The 17,500-nt window shown below is 46.0% G+C and overlaps 1 protein-coding gene and 43 non-coding genes across 45 annotated transcripts in view; 43 read left to right on the top strand and 1 right to left on the bottom strand.

The window, feature by feature from the left end:
• sema3h (sema domain, immunoglobulin domain (Ig), short basic domain, secreted, (semaphorin) 3H) overlaps positions 1–17,500 on the bottom strand; it is a 177,607-nt gene that overhangs the window by 102,625 nt on the left and 57,482 nt on the right. The window lies entirely within an intron of this gene.
• On the top strand, positions 5,637–5,708 carry trnam-cau (transfer RNA methionine (anticodon CAU)). Its single transcript has one exon. It is a non-coding gene; the product is annotated as a tRNA-Met (tRNA).
• Positions 5,856–5,927, top strand: trnam-cau (transfer RNA methionine (anticodon CAU)). Its single transcript has one exon. It is a non-coding gene; the product is annotated as a tRNA-Met (tRNA).
• Positions 6,075–6,146, top strand: trnam-cau (transfer RNA methionine (anticodon CAU)). The gene has a single exon. It is a non-coding gene; the product is annotated as a tRNA-Met (tRNA).
• Positions 6,294–6,365, top strand: trnam-cau (transfer RNA methionine (anticodon CAU)). Its single transcript has one exon. It is a non-coding gene; the product is annotated as a tRNA-Met (tRNA).
• On the top strand, positions 6,442–6,513 carry trnam-cau (transfer RNA methionine (anticodon CAU)). Its single transcript has one exon. It is a non-coding gene; the product is annotated as a tRNA-Met (tRNA).
• Positions 7,247–7,318, top strand: trnam-cau (transfer RNA methionine (anticodon CAU)). The gene has a single exon. It is a non-coding gene; the product is annotated as a tRNA-Met (tRNA).
• trnam-cau (transfer RNA methionine (anticodon CAU)) lies at positions 7,395–7,466 on the top strand. Its single transcript has one exon. It is a non-coding gene; the product is annotated as a tRNA-Met (tRNA).
• trnam-cau (transfer RNA methionine (anticodon CAU)) lies at positions 7,614–7,685 on the top strand. Its single transcript has one exon. It is a non-coding gene; the product is annotated as a tRNA-Met (tRNA).
• trnam-cau (transfer RNA methionine (anticodon CAU)) lies at positions 7,762–7,833 on the top strand. Its single transcript has one exon. It is a non-coding gene; the product is annotated as a tRNA-Met (tRNA).
• On the top strand, positions 7,981–8,052 carry trnam-cau (transfer RNA methionine (anticodon CAU)). The gene has a single exon. It is a non-coding gene; the product is annotated as a tRNA-Met (tRNA).
• trnam-cau (transfer RNA methionine (anticodon CAU)) lies at positions 8,348–8,419 on the top strand. Its single transcript has one exon. It is a non-coding gene; the product is annotated as a tRNA-Met (tRNA).
• trnam-cau (transfer RNA methionine (anticodon CAU)) lies at positions 8,715–8,786 on the top strand. The gene has a single exon. It is a non-coding gene; the product is annotated as a tRNA-Met (tRNA).
• Positions 8,934–9,005, top strand: trnam-cau (transfer RNA methionine (anticodon CAU)). Its single transcript has one exon. It is a non-coding gene; the product is annotated as a tRNA-Met (tRNA).
• Positions 9,082–9,153, top strand: trnam-cau (transfer RNA methionine (anticodon CAU)). Its single transcript has one exon. It is a non-coding gene; the product is annotated as a tRNA-Met (tRNA).
• On the top strand, positions 9,520–9,591 carry trnam-cau (transfer RNA methionine (anticodon CAU)). The gene has a single exon. It is a non-coding gene; the product is annotated as a tRNA-Met (tRNA).
• trnam-cau (transfer RNA methionine (anticodon CAU)) lies at positions 9,668–9,739 on the top strand. Its single transcript has one exon. It is a non-coding gene; the product is annotated as a tRNA-Met (tRNA).
• Positions 9,887–9,958, top strand: trnam-cau (transfer RNA methionine (anticodon CAU)). The gene has a single exon. It is a non-coding gene; the product is annotated as a tRNA-Met (tRNA).
• On the top strand, positions 10,840–10,911 carry trnam-cau (transfer RNA methionine (anticodon CAU)). The gene has a single exon. It is a non-coding gene; the product is annotated as a tRNA-Met (tRNA).
• trnam-cau (transfer RNA methionine (anticodon CAU)) lies at positions 10,988–11,059 on the top strand. The gene has a single exon. It is a non-coding gene; the product is annotated as a tRNA-Met (tRNA).
• Positions 11,207–11,278, top strand: trnam-cau (transfer RNA methionine (anticodon CAU)). Its single transcript has one exon. It is a non-coding gene; the product is annotated as a tRNA-Met (tRNA).
• trnam-cau (transfer RNA methionine (anticodon CAU)) lies at positions 11,426–11,497 on the top strand. The gene has a single exon. It is a non-coding gene; the product is annotated as a tRNA-Met (tRNA).
• Positions 11,645–11,716, top strand: trnam-cau (transfer RNA methionine (anticodon CAU)). Its single transcript has one exon. It is a non-coding gene; the product is annotated as a tRNA-Met (tRNA).
• On the top strand, positions 11,864–11,935 carry trnam-cau (transfer RNA methionine (anticodon CAU)). The gene has a single exon. It is a non-coding gene; the product is annotated as a tRNA-Met (tRNA).
• trnam-cau (transfer RNA methionine (anticodon CAU)) lies at positions 12,083–12,154 on the top strand. The gene has a single exon. It is a non-coding gene; the product is annotated as a tRNA-Met (tRNA).
• Positions 12,231–12,302, top strand: trnam-cau (transfer RNA methionine (anticodon CAU)). The gene has a single exon. It is a non-coding gene; the product is annotated as a tRNA-Met (tRNA).
• trnam-cau (transfer RNA methionine (anticodon CAU)) lies at positions 13,036–13,107 on the top strand. Its single transcript has one exon. It is a non-coding gene; the product is annotated as a tRNA-Met (tRNA).
• trnam-cau (transfer RNA methionine (anticodon CAU)) lies at positions 13,184–13,255 on the top strand. The gene has a single exon. It is a non-coding gene; the product is annotated as a tRNA-Met (tRNA).
• trnam-cau (transfer RNA methionine (anticodon CAU)) lies at positions 13,403–13,474 on the top strand. The gene has a single exon. It is a non-coding gene; the product is annotated as a tRNA-Met (tRNA).
• Positions 13,622–13,693, top strand: trnam-cau (transfer RNA methionine (anticodon CAU)). Its single transcript has one exon. It is a non-coding gene; the product is annotated as a tRNA-Met (tRNA).
• On the top strand, positions 13,841–13,912 carry trnam-cau (transfer RNA methionine (anticodon CAU)). Its single transcript has one exon. It is a non-coding gene; the product is annotated as a tRNA-Met (tRNA).
• Positions 14,060–14,131, top strand: trnam-cau (transfer RNA methionine (anticodon CAU)). Its single transcript has one exon. It is a non-coding gene; the product is annotated as a tRNA-Met (tRNA).
• On the top strand, positions 14,279–14,350 carry trnam-cau (transfer RNA methionine (anticodon CAU)). Its single transcript has one exon. It is a non-coding gene; the product is annotated as a tRNA-Met (tRNA).
• Positions 14,427–14,498, top strand: trnam-cau (transfer RNA methionine (anticodon CAU)). Its single transcript has one exon. It is a non-coding gene; the product is annotated as a tRNA-Met (tRNA).
• Positions 14,865–14,936, top strand: trnam-cau (transfer RNA methionine (anticodon CAU)). The gene has a single exon. It is a non-coding gene; the product is annotated as a tRNA-Met (tRNA).
• Positions 15,084–15,155, top strand: trnam-cau (transfer RNA methionine (anticodon CAU)). The gene has a single exon. It is a non-coding gene; the product is annotated as a tRNA-Met (tRNA).
• Positions 15,303–15,374, top strand: trnam-cau (transfer RNA methionine (anticodon CAU)). The gene has a single exon. It is a non-coding gene; the product is annotated as a tRNA-Met (tRNA).
• trnam-cau (transfer RNA methionine (anticodon CAU)) lies at positions 15,522–15,593 on the top strand. The gene has a single exon. It is a non-coding gene; the product is annotated as a tRNA-Met (tRNA).
• trnam-cau (transfer RNA methionine (anticodon CAU)) lies at positions 15,741–15,812 on the top strand. The gene has a single exon. It is a non-coding gene; the product is annotated as a tRNA-Met (tRNA).
• trnam-cau (transfer RNA methionine (anticodon CAU)) lies at positions 15,889–15,960 on the top strand. The gene has a single exon. It is a non-coding gene; the product is annotated as a tRNA-Met (tRNA).
• trnam-cau (transfer RNA methionine (anticodon CAU)) lies at positions 16,694–16,765 on the top strand. The gene has a single exon. It is a non-coding gene; the product is annotated as a tRNA-Met (tRNA).
• On the top strand, positions 16,842–16,913 carry trnam-cau (transfer RNA methionine (anticodon CAU)). Its single transcript has one exon. It is a non-coding gene; the product is annotated as a tRNA-Met (tRNA).
• Positions 17,061–17,132, top strand: trnam-cau (transfer RNA methionine (anticodon CAU)). The gene has a single exon. It is a non-coding gene; the product is annotated as a tRNA-Met (tRNA).
• On the top strand, positions 17,209–17,280 carry trnam-cau (transfer RNA methionine (anticodon CAU)). The gene has a single exon. It is a non-coding gene; the product is annotated as a tRNA-Met (tRNA).

Here is a 17,500-nt window from a genome sequence, read left to right as displayed (position 1 = left end):
ACTTATGGTTAGTTGCAAACAGTCGAAATAAAAATCTGCAGCATCAAGTCACACACCCTGATGTATAGCAGAGTGGCGCAGCGGAAGCGTGCTGGGCCCATAACCCAGAGGTCGATGGATCGAAACCATCCTCTGCTAACTGCCTTTTAACAGCTCTTCTACGGTAACTTGTTTTTATTGCTGCTGAAATTATCTTAACTCTCCACAATTGCTCACTTAACTTATGGTTAGTTGCAAACAGTCGAAATAAAAATCTGCAGCATCAAGTCACACACCCTGATGTATAGCAGAGTGGCGCAGCGGAAGCGTGCTGGGCCCATAACCCAGAGGTCGATGGATCGAAACCATCCTCTGCTAACTGCATTTTAACAGCTCTTCTACGGTAACTTGTTTTTATTGCTGGTGAAATTATCTTAACTCTCCACAATTGCTCACTTATATTATGGTTAGTTGCAAACAGTCGAAATAAAAATCTGCAGCATCAAGTCACACACCCTGATGTATAGCAGAGTGGCGCAGCGGAAGCGTGCTGGGCCCATAACCCAGAGGTCGATGGATCGAAACCATCCTCTGCTAACTGCCTTTTAACAGCTCTTCTACGGTAACTTGTTTTTATTGCTGCTGAAATTATCTTAACTCTCCACAATTGCTCACTTAACTTATGGTTAGTTGCAAACAGTAGAAATAAAAATCTGCAGCATCAAGTCACACACCCTGATGTATAGCAGAGTGGCGCAGCGGAAGCGTGCTGGGCCCATAACCCAGAGGTCGATGGATCGAAACCATCCTCTGCTAACTCAGTATTAGGCACTCTTCCATTGTTGTCATGTACTATAGATAGTGGGTTCGAGTCCCATCTGAGGTGGTTTGCAGCAGAGTGGCGCAGCGGAAGCGTGCTGGGCCCATAACCCAGAGGTCGATGGATCGAAACCATCCTCTGCTAACTGCATTTTAACAGCTCTTCTACGGTAACTTGTTTTTATTGCTGGTGAAATTATCTTAACTCTCCACAATTGCTCACTTATATTATGGTTAGTTGCAAACAGTCGAAATAAAAATCTGCAGCATCAAGTCACACACCCTGATGTATAGCAGAGTGGCGCAGCGGAAGCTTGCTGGGCCCATAACCCAGAGGTCGATGGATCGAAACCATCCTCTGCTAACTGCCTTTTAACAGCTCTTCTACGGTAACTTGTTTTTATTGCTGGTGAAATTATCTTAACTCTCCACAATTGCTCACTTAACTTATTGTTAGTTGCAAACAGTCGAAATAAAAATCTGCAGCATCAAGTCACACACCGTGATGTATAGCAGAGTGGCGCAGCGGAAGCGTGCTGGGCCCATAACTCAGAGGTCGCTGGATCGAAACCATCCTCTGCTAACTCAGTATTAGGCACTCTTCCATTGTTGTCATGTACTAGAGATGGTGGGTTTGAGTCCCATCTGAGGTGGTTTGCAGCAGAGTGGCGCAGCGGAAGCGTGCTGGGCCCATAACCTAGAGGTCGATGGATCAAAACCATCCTCTGCTAACTGCCTTTTAACAGCTCTTCTACGGTAACTTGTTTTTATCGCTGGTGAAATTATCTTAACTCTCCACAATTGCTCACTTAACTTATGGTTAGTTGCAAACAGTAGAAATAAAAATCTGCAGCATCAAGTCACACACCCTGATGTATAGCAGAGTGGCGCAGCGGAAGCGTGCTGGGCCCATAACCCAGAGGTCGATGGATCGAAACCATCCTCTGCTAACTCAGTATTAGGCACTCTTCCATTGTCGTCATATACTAGAGATGGTGGGTTCGAGTCCCATCTGAGGTGGTTTGCAGCAGAGTGGCGCAGCGGAAGCGTGCTGGGCCCATAACCCAGAGGTCGATGGATCGAAACCATCCTCTGCTAACTGCCTTTTAACAGCTCTTCTACGGTAACTTGTTTTTATTGCTGCTGAAATTATCTTAACTCTCCACAATTGCTCACTTAACTTATGGTTAGTTGCAAACAGTCGAAATAAAAATCTGCAGCATCAAGTCACACACCCTGATGTATAGCAGAGTGGCGCAGCGGAAGCGTGCTGGGCCCATAACCCAGAGGTCGATGGATCGAAACCATCCTCTGCTAACTCAGTATTAGGCACTCTTCCATTGTTGTCATGTACTATAGATGGTGGGTTCGAGTTCCATCTGAGGTGGTTTGCAGCAGAGTGGCGCAGCGGAAGCGTGCTGGGCCCATAACCCAGAGGTCGATGGATCGAAACCATCCTCTGCTAACTGCCTTTTAACAGCTCTTCTACGGTAACTTGTTTTTATTGCTTGTGAAATTATCTTAACTCTCCACAATTGCTCACTTAACTTATGGTTAGTTGCAAACAGTCGAAATAAAAATCTGCAGCATCACGTCACACACCCTGATGTATAGCAGAGTGGCGCAGCGGAAGCGTGCTGGGCCCATAACCCAGAGGTCGATGGATCGAAACCATCCTCTGCTAACTGCCTTTTAACAGCTCTTCTACGGTAACTTGTTTTTATTGCTGGTGAAATTATCTTAACTCTCCACAATTGCTCACTTAACTTATGGTTAGTTGCAAACAGTCGAAATAAAAATCTGCAGCATCAAGTCACACACCCTGATGTATAGCAGAGTGGCGCAGCGGAAGCGTGCTGGGCCCATAACCCAGAGGTCGGTGGATCGAAACCATCCTCTGATAACTCAGTAGTAGGCACTCTTTCATTGTCGTCATATACTAGAGATGGTGGGTTCGAGTCCCATCTGAGGTGGTTTGCAGCAGAGTGGCGCAGCGGAAGCGTGCTGGGCCCATAACCCAGAGGTCGATGGATCGAAACCATCCTCTGCTAACTGCCTTTTAACAGCTCTTCTACGGTAACTTGTTTTTATTGCTGGTGAAATTATCTTAACTCTCCACAATTGCTCACTTAACTTATGGTTAGTTGCAAACAGTAGAAATAAAAATCTGCAGCATCAAGTCACACACCCTGATGTATAGCAGAGTGGCGCAGCGGAAGCGTGCTGGGCCCATAACCCAGAGGTCGGTGGATCGAAACCATCCTCTTCTAACTCAGTAGTAGGCACTCTTTCATTGTCGTCATATACTAGAGATGGTGGGTTCGAGTCCCATCTGAGGTGGTTTGCAGCAGAGTGGCGCAGCGGAAGCGTGCTGGGCCCATAACCCAGAGGTCGATGGATCGAAACCATCCTCTGCTAACTGCCTTTTAACAGCTCTTCTACGGTAACTTGTTTTTATTGCTGCTGAAATTATCTTAACTCTCCACAATTGCTCACTTAACTTATGGTTAGTTGCAAACAGTAGAAATAAAAATCTGCAGCATCAAGTCACACACCCTGATGTATAGCAGAGTGGCGCAGCGGAAGCGTGCTGGGCCCATAACCCAGAGGTCGATGGATCGAAACCATCCTCTGCTAACTCAGTATTAGGCACTCTTCCATTGTTGTCATGTACTATAGATGGTGGGTTCGAGTCCCATCTGAGGTGGTTTGCAGCAGAGTGGCGCAGCGGAAGCGTGCTGGGCCCATAACCCAGAGGTCGATGGATCGAAACCATCCTCTGCTAACTGCCTTTTAACAGCTCTTCTACGGTAACTTGTTTTTATTGCTGGTGAAATTATCTTAACTCTCCACAATTGCTCACTTAACTTATGGTTAGTTGCAAACAGTCGAAATAAAAATCTGCAGCATCAAGTCACACACCGTGATGTATAGCAGAGTGGCGCAGCGGAAGCGTGCTGGGCCCATAACTCAGAGGTCGATGGATCGAAACCATCCTCTGCTAACTCAGTATTAGGCACTCTTCCATTGTCGTCATATACTAGAGATGGTGGGTTCGAGTCCCATCTGAGGTGGTTTGCAGCAGAGTGGCGCAGCGGAAGCGTGCTGGGCCCATAACCCAGAGGTCGATGGATCGAAACCATCCTCTGCTAACTGCCTTTTAACAGCTCTTCTACGGTAACTTGTTTTTATTGCTGGTGAAATTATCTTAACTCTCCACAATTGCTCACTTAACTTATGGTTAGTTGCAAACAGTCGAAATAAAAATCTGCAGCATCAAGTCACACACCCTGATGTATAGCAGAGTGGCGCAGCGGAAGCGTGCTGGGCCCATAACCCAGAGGTCGATGGATCGAAACCATCCTCTGCTAACTCAGTATTAGGCACTCTTCCATTGTTGTCATGTACTATAGATGGTGGGTTCGAGTTCCATCTGAGGTGGTTTGCAGCAGAGTGGCGCAGCGGAAGCGTGCTGGGCCCATAACCCAGAGGTCAATGGATCGAAACCATCCTCTGCTAACTGCATTTTAACAGCTCTTCTACGATAACTTGTTTTTATTGCTGGTGAAATTATCTTAACTCTCCACAATTGCTCACTTATATTATGGTTAGTTGCAAACAGTCGAAATAAAAATCTGCAGCATCAAGTCACACACCCTGATGTATAGCAGAGTGGCGCAGCGGAAGCTTGCTGGGCCCATAACCCAGAGGTCGATGGATCGAAACCATCCTCTGCTAACTGCCTTTTAACAGCTCTTCTACGGTAACTTGTTTTTATTGCTGGTGAAATTATCTTAACTCTCCACAATTGCTCACTTAACTTATTGTTAGTTGCAAACAGTCGAAATAAAAATCTGCAGCATCAAGTCACACACCGTGATGTATAGCAGAGTGGCGCAGCGGAAGCGTGCTGGGCCCATAACTCAGAGGTCGCTGGATCGAAACCATCCTCTGCTAACTCAGTATTAGGCACTCTTCCATTGTTGTCATGTACTAGAGATGGTGGGTTTGAGTCCCATCTGAGGTGGTTTGCAGCAGAGTGGCGCAGCGGAAGCGTGCTGGGCCCATAACCTAGAGGTCGATGGATCAAAACCATCCTCTGCTAACTGCCTTTTAACAGCTCTTCTACGGTAACTTGTTTTTATCGCTGGTGAAATTATCTTAACTCTCCACAATTGCTCACTTAACTTATGGTTAGTTGCAAACAGTAGAAATAAAAATCTGCAGCATCAAGTCACACACCCTGATGTATAGCAGAGTGGCGCAGCGGAAGCGTGCTGGGCCCATAACCCAGAGGTCGATGGATCGAAACCATCCTCTGCTAACTCAGTATTAGGCACTCTTCCATTGTCGTCATATACTAGAGATGGTGGGTTCGAGTCCCATCTGAGGTGGTTTGCAGCAGAGTGGCGCAGCGGAAGCGTGCTGGGCCCATAACCCAGAGGTCGATGGATCGAAACCATCCTCTGCTAACTGCCTTTTAACAGCTCTTCTACGGTAACTTGTTTTTATTGCTGGTGAAATTATCTTAACTCTCCACAATTGCTCACTTAACTTATGGTTAGTTGCAAACAGTCGAAATAAAAATCTGCAGCATCAAGTCACACACCCTGATGTATAGCAGAGTGGCGCAGCGGAAGCGTGCTGGGCCCATAACCCAGAGGTCGATGGATCGAAACCATCCTCTGCTAACTGCCTTTTAACAGCTCTTCTACGCTAACTTGTTTTTATTGCTGGTGAAATTATCTTAACTCTCCACAATTGCTCACTTAACTTATGGTTAGTTGCAAACAGTCGAAATAAAAATCTGCAGCATCAAGTCACACACCCTGATGTATAGCAGAGTGGCGCAGCGGAAGCGTGCTGGGCCCATAACCCAGAGGTCGATGGATCGAAACCATCCTCTGCTAACTGCCTTTTAACAGCTCTTCTACGGTAACTTGTTTTTATTGCTGGTGAAATTATCTTAACTCTCCACAATTGCTCAATTAACTTATGGTTAGTTGCAAACAGTCGAAATAAAAATCTGCAGCATCAAGTCACACACCCTGATGTATAGCAGAGTGGCGCAGCGGAAGCGTGCTGGGCCCATAACCCAGAGGTCGATGGATCGAAACCATCCTCTGCTAACTGCATTTTAACAGCTCTTCTACGGTAACTTGTTTTTATTGCTGGTGAAATTATCTTAACTCTCCACAATTGCTCACTTATATTATGGTTAGTTGCAAACAGTCGAAATAAAAATCTGCAGCATCAAGTCACACACCCTGATGTATAGCAGAGTGGCGCAGCGGAAGCGTGCTGGGCCCATAACCCAGAGGTCGATGGATCGAAACCATCCTCTGCTAACTGCCTTTTAACAGCTCTTCTACGGTAACTTGTTTTTATTGCTGCTGAAATTATCTTAACTCTCCACAATTGCTCACTTAACTTATGGTTAGTTGCAAACAGTAGAAATAAAAATCTGCAGCATCAAGTCACACACCCTGATGTATAGCAGAGTGGCGCAGCGGAAGCGTGCTGGGCCCATAACCCAGAGGTCGATGGATCGAAACCATCCTCTGCTAACTCAGTATTAGGCACTCTTCCATTGTTGTCATGTACTATAGATAGTGGGTTCGAGTCCCATCTGAGGTGGTTTGCAGCAGAGTGGCGCAGCGGAAGCGTGCTGGGCCCATAACCCAGAGGTCGATGGATCGAAACCATCCTCTGCTAACTGCATTTTAACAGCTCTTCTACGGTAACTTGTTTTTATTGCTGGTGAAATTATCTTAACTCTCCACAATTGCTCACTTATATTATGGTTAGTTGCAAACAGTCGAAATAAAAATCTGCAGCATCAAGTCACACACCCTGATGTATAGCAGAGTGGCGCAGCGGAAGCTTGCTGGGCCCATAACCCAGAGGTCGATGGATCGAAACCATCCTCTGCTAACTGCCTTTTAACAGCTCTTCTACGGTAACTTGTTTTTATTGCTGGTGAAATTATCTTAACTCTCCACAATTGCTCACTTAACTTATTGTTAGTTGCAAACAGTCGAAATAAAAATCTGCAGCATCAAGTCACACACCGTGATGTATAGCAGAGTGGCGCAGCGGAAGCGTGCTGGGCCCATAACTCAGAGGTCGCTGGATCGAAACCATCCTCTGCTAACTCAGTATTAGGCACTCTTCCATTGTTGTCATGTACTAGAGATGGTGGGTTTGAGTCCCATCTGAGGTGGTTTGCAGCAGAGTGGCGCAGCGGAAGCGTGCTGGGCCCATAACCTAGAGGTCGATGGATCAAAACCATCCTCTGCTAACTGCCTTTTAACAGCTCTTCTACGGTAACTTGTTTTTATCGCTGGTGAAATTATCTTAACTCTCCACAATTGCTCACTTAACTTATGGTTAGTTGCAAACAGTAGAAATAAAAATCTGCAGCATCAAGTCACACACCCTGATGTATAGCAGAGTGGCGCAGCGGAAGCGTGCTGGGCCCATAACCCAGAGGTCGATGGATCGAAACCATCCTCTGCTAACTCAGTATTAGGCACTCTTCCATTGTCGTCATATACTAGAGATGGTGGGTTCGAGTCCCATCTGAGGTGGTTTGCAGCAGAGTGGCGCAGCGGAAGCGTGCTGGGCCCATAACCCAGAGGTCGATGGATCGAAACCATCCTCTGCTAACTGCCTTTTAACAGCTCTTCTACGGTAACTTGTTTTTATTGCTGCTGAAATTATCTTAACTCTCCACAATTGCTCACTTAACTTATGGTTAGTTGCAAACAGTCGAAATAAAAATCTGCAGCATCAAGTCACACACCCTGATGTATAGCAGAGTGGCGCAGCGGAAGCGTGCTGGGCCCATAACCCAGAGGTCGATGGATCGAAACCATCCTCTGCTAACTCAGTATTAGGCACTCTTCCATTGTTGTCATGTACTATAGATGGTGGGTTCGAGTTCCATCTGAGGTGGTTTGCAGCAGAGTGGCGCAGCGGAAGCGTGCTGGGCCCATAACCCAGAGGTCGATGGATCGAAACCATCCTCTGCTAACTGCCTTTTAACAGCTCTTCTACGGTAACTTGTTTTTATTGCTTGTGAAATTATCTTAACTCTCCACAATTGCTCACTTAACTTATGGTTAGTTGCAAACAGTCGAAATAAAAATCTGCAGCATCACGTCACACACCCTGATGTATAGCAGAGTGGCGCAGCGGAAGCGTGCTGGGCCCATAACCCAGAGGTCGATGGATCGAAACCATCCTCTGCTAACTGCCTTTTAACAGCTCTTCTACGGTAACTTGTTTTTATTGCTGGTGAAATTATCTTAACTCTCCACAATTGCTCACTTAACTTATGGTTAGTTGCAAACAGTCGAAATAAAAATCTGCAGCATCAAGTCACACACCCTGATGTATAGCAGAGTGGCGCAGCGGAAGCGTGCTGGGCCCATAACCCAGAGGTCGGTGGATCGAAACCATCCTCTGATAACTCAGTAGTAGGCACTCTTTCATTGTCGTCATATACTAGAGATGGTGGGTTCGAGTCCCATCTGAGGTGGTTTGCAGCAGAGTGGCGCAGCGGAAGCGTGCTGGGCCCATAACCCAGAGGTCGATGGATCGAAACCATCCTCTGCTAACTGCCTTTTAACAGCTCTTCTACGGTAACTTGTTTTTATTGCTGGTGAAATTATTTTAACTCTCCACAATTGCTCACTTAACTTATGGTTAGTTGCAAACAGTAGAAATAAAAATCTGCAGCATCAAGTCACACACCCTGATGTATAGCAGAGTGGCGCAGCGGAAGCGTGCTGGGCCCATAACCCAGAGGTCGGTGGATCGAAACCATCCTCTGCTAACTCAGTAGTAGGCACTCTTTCATTGTCGTCATATACTAGAGATGGTGGGTTCGAGTCCCATCTGAGGTGGTTTGCAGCAGAGTGGCGCAGCGGAAGCGTGCTGGGCCCATAACCCAGAGGTCGATGGATCGAAACCATCCTCTGCTAACTGCCTTTTAACAGCTCTTCTACGGTAACTTGTTTTTATTGCTGCTGAAATTATCTTAACTCTCCACAATTGCTCACTTAACTTATGGTTAGTTGCAAACAGTAGAAATAAAAATCTGCAGCATCAAGTCACACACCCTGATGTATAGCAGAGTGGCGCAGCGGAAGCGTGCTGGGCCCATAACCCAGAGGTCGATGGATCGAAACCATCCTCTGCTAACTCAGTATTAGGCACTCTTCCATTGTTGTCATGTACTATAGATGGTGGGTTCGAGTCCCATCTGAGGTGGTTTGCAGCAGAGTGGCGCAGCGGAAGCGTGCTGGGCCCATAACCCAGAGGTCGATGGATCGAAACCATCCTCTGCTAACTGCATTTTAACAGCTCTTCTACGGTAACTTGTTTTTATTGCTGGTGAAATTATCTTAACTCTCCACAATTGCTCACTTATATTATGGTTAGTTGCAAACAGTCGAAATAAAAATCTGCAGCATCAAGTCACACACCCTGATGTATAGCAGAGTGGCGCAGCGGAAGCTTGCTGGGCCCATAACCCAGAGGTCGATGGATCGAAACCATCCTCTGCTAACTGCCTTTTAACAGCTCTTCTACGGTAACTTGTTTTTATTGCTGGTGAAATTATCTTAACTCTCCACAATTGCTCACTTAACTTATTGTTAGTTGCAAACAGTCGAAATAAAAATCTGCAGCATCAAGTCACACACCGTGATGTATAGCAGAGTGGCGCAGCGGAAGCGTGCTGGGCCCATAACCCAGAGGTCGATGGATCGAAACCATCCTCTGCTAACTCAGTATTAGGCACTCTTCCATTGTCGTCATATACTAGAGATGGTGGGTTCGAGTCCCATCTGAGGTGGTTTGCAGCAGAGTGGCGCAGCGGAAGCGTGCTGGGCCCATAACCCAGAGGTCGATGGATCGAAACCATCCTCTGCTAACTGCCTTTTAACAGCTCTTCTACGGTAACTTGTTTTTATTGCTGGTGAAATTATCTTAACTCTCCACAATTGCTCACTTAACTTATGGTTAGTTGCAAACAGTCGAAATAAAAATCTGCAGCATCAAGTCACACACCCTGATGTATAGCAGAGTGGCGCAGCGGAAGCGTGCTGGGCCCATAACCCAGAGGTCGATGGATCGAAACCATCCTCTGCTAACTCAGTATTAGGCACTCTTCCATTGTTGTCATGTACTATAGATGGTGGGTTCGAGTTCCATCTGAGGTGGTTTGCAGCAGAGTGGCGCAGCGGAAGCGTGCTGGGCCCATAACCCAGAGGTCAATGGATCGAAACCATCCTCTGCTAACTGCATTTTAACAGCTCTTCTACGATAACTTGTTTTTATTGCTGGTGAAATTATCTTAACTCTCCACAATTGCTCACTTATATTATGGTTAGTTGCAAACAGTCGAAATAAAAATCTGCAGCATCAAGTCACACACCCTGATGTATAGCAGAGTGGCGCAGCGGAAGCTTGCTGGGCCCATAACCCAGAGGTCGATGGATCGAAACCATCCTCTGCTAACTGCCTTTTAACAGCTCTTCTACGGTAACTTGTTTTTATTGCTGGTGAAATTATCTTAACTCTCCACAATTGCTCACTTAACTTATTGTTAGTTGCAAACAGTCGAAATAAAAATCTGCAGCATCAAGTCACACACCGTGATGTATAGCAGAGTGGCGCAGCGGAAGCGTGCTGGGCCCATAACTCAGAGGTCGCTGGATCGAAACCATCCTCTGCTAACTCAGTATTAGGCACTCTTCCATTGTTGTCATGTACTAGAGATGGTGGGTTTGAGTCCCATCTGAGGTGGTTTGCAGCAGAGTGGCGCAGCGGAAGCGTGCTGGGCCCATAACCTAGAGGTCGATGGATCAAAACCATCCTCTGCTAACTGCCTTTTAACAGCTCTTCTACGGTAACTTGTTTTTATCGCTGGTGAAATTATCTTAACTCTCCACAATTGCTCACTTAACTTATGGTTAGTTGCAAACAGTAGAAATAAAAATCTGCAGCATCAAGTCACACACCCTGATGTATAGCAGAGTGGCGCAGCGGAAGCGTGCTGGGCCCATAACCCAGAGGTCGATGGATCGAAACCATCCTCTGCTAACTCAGTATTAGGCACTCTTCCATTGTCGTCATATACTAGAGATGGTGGGTTCGAGTCCCATCTGAGGTGTTTTGCAGCAGAGTGGCGCAGCGGAAGCGTGCTGGGCCCATAACCCAGAGGTCGATGGATCGAAACCATCCTCTGCTAACTGCCTTTTAACAGCTCTTCTACGGTAACTTGTTTTTATTGCTGGTGAAATTATCTTAACTCTCCACAATTGCTCACTTAACTTATGGTTAGTTGCAAACAGTCGAAATAAAAATCTGCAGCATCAAGTCACACACCCTGATGTATAGCAGAGTGGCGCAGCGGAAGCGTGCTGGGCCCATAACCCAGAGGTCGATGGATCGAAACCATCCTCTGCTAACTGCCTTTTAACAGCTCTTCTACGCTAACTTGTTTTTATTGCTGGTGAAATTATCTTAACTCTCCACAATTGCTCACTTAACTTATGGTTAGTTGCAAACAGTCGAAATAAAAATCTGCAGCATCAAGTCACACACCCTGATGTATAGCAGAGTGGCGCAGCGGAAGCGTGCTGGGCCCATAACCCAGAGGTCGATGGATCGAAACCATCCTCTGCTAACTGCCTTTTAACAGCTCTTCTACGGTAACTTGTTTTTATTGCTGGTGATATTATCTTAACTCTCCACAATTGCTCACTTAACTTATGGTTAGTTGCAAACAGTCGAAATAAAAATCTGCAGCATCAAGTCACACACCCTGATGTATAGCAGAGTGGCGCAGCGGAAGCGTGCTGGGCCCATAACCCAGAGGTCGATGGATCGAAACCATCCTCTGCTAACTGCATTTTAACAGCTCTTCTACGGTAACTTGTTTTTATTGCTGGTGAAATTATCTTAACTCTCCACAATTGCTCACTTATATTATGGTTAGTTGCAAACAGTCGAAATAAAAATCTGCAGCATCAAGTCACACACCCTGATGTATAGCAGAGTGGCGCAGCGGAAGCGTGCTGGGCCCATAACCCAGAGGTCGATGGATCGAAACCATCCTCTGCTAACTGCCTTTTAACAGCTCTTCTACGGTAACTTGTTTTTATTGCTGCTGAAATTATCTTAACTCTCCACAATTGCTCACTTAACTTATGGTTAGTTGCAAACAGTAGAAATAAAAATCTGCAGCATCAAGTCACACACCCTGATGTATAGCAGAGTGGCGCAGCGGAAGCGTGCTGGGCCCATAACCCAGAGGTCGATGGATCGAAACCATCCTCTGCTAACTCAGTATTAGGCACTCTTCCATTGTTGTCATGTACTATAGATAGTGGGTTCGAGTCCCATCTGAGGTGGTTTGCAGCAGAGTGGCGCAGCGGAAGCGTGCTGGGCCCATAACCCAGAGGTCGATGGATCGAAACCATCCTCTGCTAACTGCATTTTAACAGCTCTTCTACGGTAACTTGTTTTTATTGCTGGTGAAATTATCTTAACTCTCCACAATTGCTCACTTATATTATGGTTAGTTGCAAACAGTCGAAATAAAAATCTGCAGCATCAAGTCACACACCCTGATGTATAGCAGAGTGGCGCAGCGGAAGCTTGCTGGGCCCATAACCCAGAGGTCGATGGATCGAAACCATCCTCTGCTAACTGCCTTTTAACAGCTCTTCTACGGTAACTTGTTTTTATTGCTGGTGAAATTATCTTAACTCTCCACAATTGCTCACTTAACTTATTGTTAGTTGCAAACAGTCGAAATAAAAATCTGCAGCATCAAGTCACACACCGTGATGTATAGCAGAGTGGCGCAGCGGAAGCGTGCTGGGCCCATAACTCAGAGGTCGCTGGATCGAAACCATCCTCTGCTAACTCAGTATTAGGCACTCTTCCATTGTTGTCATGTACTAGAGATGGTGGGTTTGAGTCCCATCTGAGGTGGTTTGCAGCAGAGTGGCGCAGCGGAAGCGTGCTGGGCCCATAACCTAGAGGTCGATGGATCAAAACCATCCTCTGCTAACTGCCTTTTAACAGCTCTTCTACGGTAACTTGTTTTTATCGCTGGTGAAATTATCTTAACTCTCCACAATTGCTCACTTAACTTATGGTTAGTTGCAAACAGTAGAAATAAAAATCTGCAGCATCAAGTCACACACCCTGATGTATAGCAGAGTGGCGCAGCGGAAGCGTGCTGGGCCCATAACCCAGAGGTCGATGGATCGAAACCATCCTCTGCTAACTCAGTATTAGGCACTCTTCCATTGTCGTCATATACTAGAGATGGTGGGTTCGAGTCCCATCTGAGGTGGTTTGCAGCAGAGTGGCGCAGCGGAAGCGTGCTGGGCCCATAACCCAGAGGTCGATGGATCGAAACCATCCTCTGCTAACTGCCTTTTAACAGCTCTTCTACGGTAACTTGTTTTTATTGCTGGTGAAATTATCTTAACTCTCCACAATTGCTCACTTAACTTATGGTTAGTTGCAAACAGTCGAAATAAAAATCTGCAGCATCAAGTCACACACCCTGATGTATAGCAGAGTGGCGCAGCGGAAGCGTGCTGGGCCCATAACCCAGAGGTCGATGGATCGAAACCATCCTCTGCTAACTGCCTTTTAACAGCTCTTCTACGCTAACTTGTTTTTATTGCTGGTGAAATTATCTTAACTCTCCACAATTGCTCACTTAACTTATGGTTAGTTGCAAACAGTCGAAATAAAAATCTGCAGCATCAAGTCACACACCCTGATGTATAGCAGAGTGGCGCAGCGGAAGCGTGCTGGGCCCATAACCCAGAGGTCGATGGATCGAAACCATCCTCTGCTAACTGCCTTTTAACAGCTCTTCTACGGTAACTTGTTTTTATTGCTGGTGAAATTATCTTAACTCTCCACAATTGCTCACTTAACTTATGGTTAGTTGCAAACAGTCGAAATAAAAATCTGCAGCATCAAGTCACACACCCTGATGTATAGCAGAGTGGCGCAGCGGAAGCGTGCTGGGCCCATAACCCAGAGGTCGATGGATCGAAACCATCCTCTGCTAACTGCATTTTAACAGCTCTTCTACGGTAACTTGTTTTTATTGCTGGTGAAATTATCTTAACTCTCCACAATTGCTCACTTATATTATGGTTAGTTGCAAACAGTCGAAATAAAAATCTGCAGCATCAAGTCACACACCCTGATGTATAGCAGAGTGGCGCAGCGGAAGCGTGCTGGGCCCATAACCCAGAGGTCGATGGATCGAAACCATCCTCTGCTAACTGCCTTTTAACAGCTCTTCTACGGTAACTTGTTTTTATTGCTGCTGAAATTATCTTAACTCTCCACAATTGCTCACTTAACTTATGGTTAGTTGCAAACAGTAGAAATAAAAATCTGCAGCATCAAGTCACACACCCTGATGTATAGCAGAGTGGCGCAGCGGAAGCGTGCTGGGCCCATAACCCAGAGGTCGATGGATCGAAACCATCCTCTGCTAACTCAGTATTAGGCACTCTTCCATTGTTGTCATGTACTATAGATAGTGGGTTCGAGTCCCATCTGAGGTGGTTTGCAGCAGAGTGGCGCAGCGGAAGCGTGCTGGGCCCATAACCCAGAGGTCGATGGATCGAAACCATCCTCTGCTAACTGCATTTTAACAGCTCTTTTACGGTAACTTGTTTTTATTGCTGGTGAAATTATCTTAACTCTCCACAATTGCTCACTTATATTATGGTTAGTTGCAAACAGTCGAAATAAAAATCTGCAGCATCAAGTCACACACCCTGATGTATAGCAGAGTGGCGCAGCGGAAGCTTGCTGGGCCCATAACCCAGAGGTCGATGGATCGAAACCATCCTCTGCTAACTGCCTTTTAACAGCTCTTCTACGGTAACTTGTTTTTATTGCTGGTGAAATTATCTTAACTCTCCACAATTGCTCACTTAACTTATTGTTAGTTGCAAACAGTCGAAATAAAAATCTGCAGCATCAAGTCACACACCGTGATGTATAGCAGAGTGGCGCAGCGGAAGCGTGCTGGGCCCATAACCCAGAGGTCGATGGATCGAAACCATCCTCTGCTAACTGCCTTTTAACAGCTCTTCTACGGTAACTTGTTTTTATTGCTGGTGAAATTATCTTAACTCTCCACAATTGCTCACTTAACTTATGGTTAGTTGCAAACAGTCGAAATAAAAATCTGCAGCATCAAGTCACACACCCTGATGTATAGCAGAGTGGCGCAGCGGAAGCGTGCTGGGCCCATAACCCAGAGGTCGATGGATCGAAACCATCCTCTGCTAACTGCCTTTTAACAGCTCTTCTACGGTAACTTGTTTTTATTGCTGGTGAAATTATCTTAACTCTCCACAATTGCTCACTTAACTTATGGTTAGTTGCAAACAGTCGAAATAAAAATCTGCAGCATCAAGTCACACACCCTGATGTATAGCAGAGTGGCGCAGCGGAAGCGTGCTGGGCCCATAACCCAGAGGTCGATGGATCGAAACCATCCTCTGCTAACTGCATTTTAACAGCTCTTCTACGGTAACTTGTTTTTATTGCTGGTGAAATTATCTTAACTCTCCACAATTGCTCACTTATATTATGGTTAGTTGCAAACAGTCGAAATAAAAATCTGCAGCATCAAGTCACACACCCTGATGTATAGCAGAGTGGCGCAGCGGAAGCGTGCTGGGCCCATAACCCAGAGGTCGATGGATCGAAACCATCCTCTGCTAACTGCCTTTTAACAGCTCTTCTACGGTAACTTGTTTTTATTGCTGCTGAAATTATCTTAACTCTCCACAATTGCTCACTTAACTTATGGTTAGTTGCAAACAGTAGAAATAAAAATCTGCAGCATCAAGTCACACACCCTGATGTATAGCAGAGTGGCGCAGCGGAAGCGTGCTGGGCCCATAACCCAGAGGTCGATGGATCGAAACCATCCTCTGCTAACTCAGTATTAGGCACTCTTCCATTGTTGTCATGTACTATAGATGGTGGGTTCGAGTCCCATCTGAGGTGGTTTGCAGCAGAGTGGCGCAGCGGAAGCGTGCTGGGCCCATAACCCAGAGGTCGATGGATCGAAACCATCCTCTGCTAACTGCATTTTAACAGCTCTTCTACGGTAACTTGTTTTTATTGCTGGTGAAATTATCTTAACTCTCCACAATTGCTCACTTATATTATGGTTAGTTGCAAACAGTCGAAATAAAAATCTGCAGCATCAAGTCACACACCCTGATGTATAGCAGAGTGGCGCAGCGGAAGCTTGCTGGGCCCATAACCCAGAGGTCGATGGATCGAAACCATCCTCTGCTAACTGCCTTTTAACAGCTCTTCTACGGTAACTTGTTTTTATTGCTGGTGAAATTATCTTAACTCTCCACAATTGCTCACTTAACTTATTGTTAGTTGCAAACAGTCGAAATAAAAATCTGCAGCATCAAGTCACACACCGTGATGTATAGCAGAGTGGCGCAGCGGAAGCGTGCTGGGCCCATAACTCAGAGGTCGCTGGATCGAAACCATCCTCTGCTAACTCAGTATTAGGCACTCTTCCATTGTTGTCATGTACTAGAGATGGTGGGTTTGAGTCCCATCTGAGGTGGTTTGCAGCAGAGTGGCGCAGCGGAAGCGTGCTGGGCCCATAACCTAGAGGTCGATGGATCAAAACCATCCTGTGCTAACTGCCTTTTAACAGCTCTTCTACGGTAACTTGTTTTTATCGCTGGTGAAATTATCTTAACTCTCCACAATTGCTCACTTAACTTATGGTTAGTTGCAAACAGTAGAAATAAAAATCTGCAGCATCAAGTCACACACCCTGATGTATAGCAGAGTGGCGCAGCGGAAGCGTGCTGGGCCCATAACCCAGAGGTCGATGGATCGAAACCATCCTCTGCTAACTCAGTATTAGGCACTCTTCCATTGTCGTCATATACTAGAGATGGTGGGTTCGAGTCCCATCTGAGGTGGTTTGCAGCAGAGTGGCGCAGCGGAAGCGTGCTGGGCCCATAACCCAGAGGTCGATGGATCGAAACCATCCTCTGCTAACTGCCTTTTAACAGCTCTTCTACGGTAACTTGTTTTTATTGCTGGTGAAATTATCTTAACTCTCCACAATTGCTCACTTAACTTATGGTTAGTTGCAAACAGTCGAAATAAAAATCTGCAGAATCAAGTCACACACCCTGATGTATAGCAGAGTGGCGCAGCGGAAGCGTGCTGGGCCCATAACCCAGAGGTCGATGGATCGAAACCATCCTCTGCTAACTCAGTATTAGGCACTCTTCCATTGTTGTCATGTACTATAGATGGTGGGTTCGAGTTCCATCTGAGGTGGTTTGCAGCAGAGTGGCGCAGCGGAAGCGTGCTGGGCCCATAACCCAGAGGTCGATGGATCGAAACCATCCTCTGCTAACTGCATTTTAACAGCTCTTCTACGATAACTTGTTTTTATTGCTGGTGAAATTATCTTAACTCTCCACAATTGCTCACTTATATTATGGTTAGTTGCAAACAGTCGAAATAAAAATCTGCAGCATCAAGTCACACACCCTGATGTATAGCAGAGTGGCGCAGCGGAAGCTTGCTGGGCCCATAACCCAGAGGTCGATGGATCGAAACCATCCTCTGCTAA

This window comes from Pungitius pungitius, chromosome 1, assembly GCF_949316345.1.
Source record: "Pungitius pungitius chromosome 1, fPunPun2.1, whole genome shotgun sequence".
In the NCBI taxonomy this organism is placed as follows: Eukaryota; Metazoa; Chordata; class Actinopteri; order Perciformes; family Gasterosteidae; genus Pungitius; species Pungitius pungitius.
Note: the sequence above shows the minus strand (reverse complement) of the source record. Positions and strands in the feature narration are given on the sequence as shown.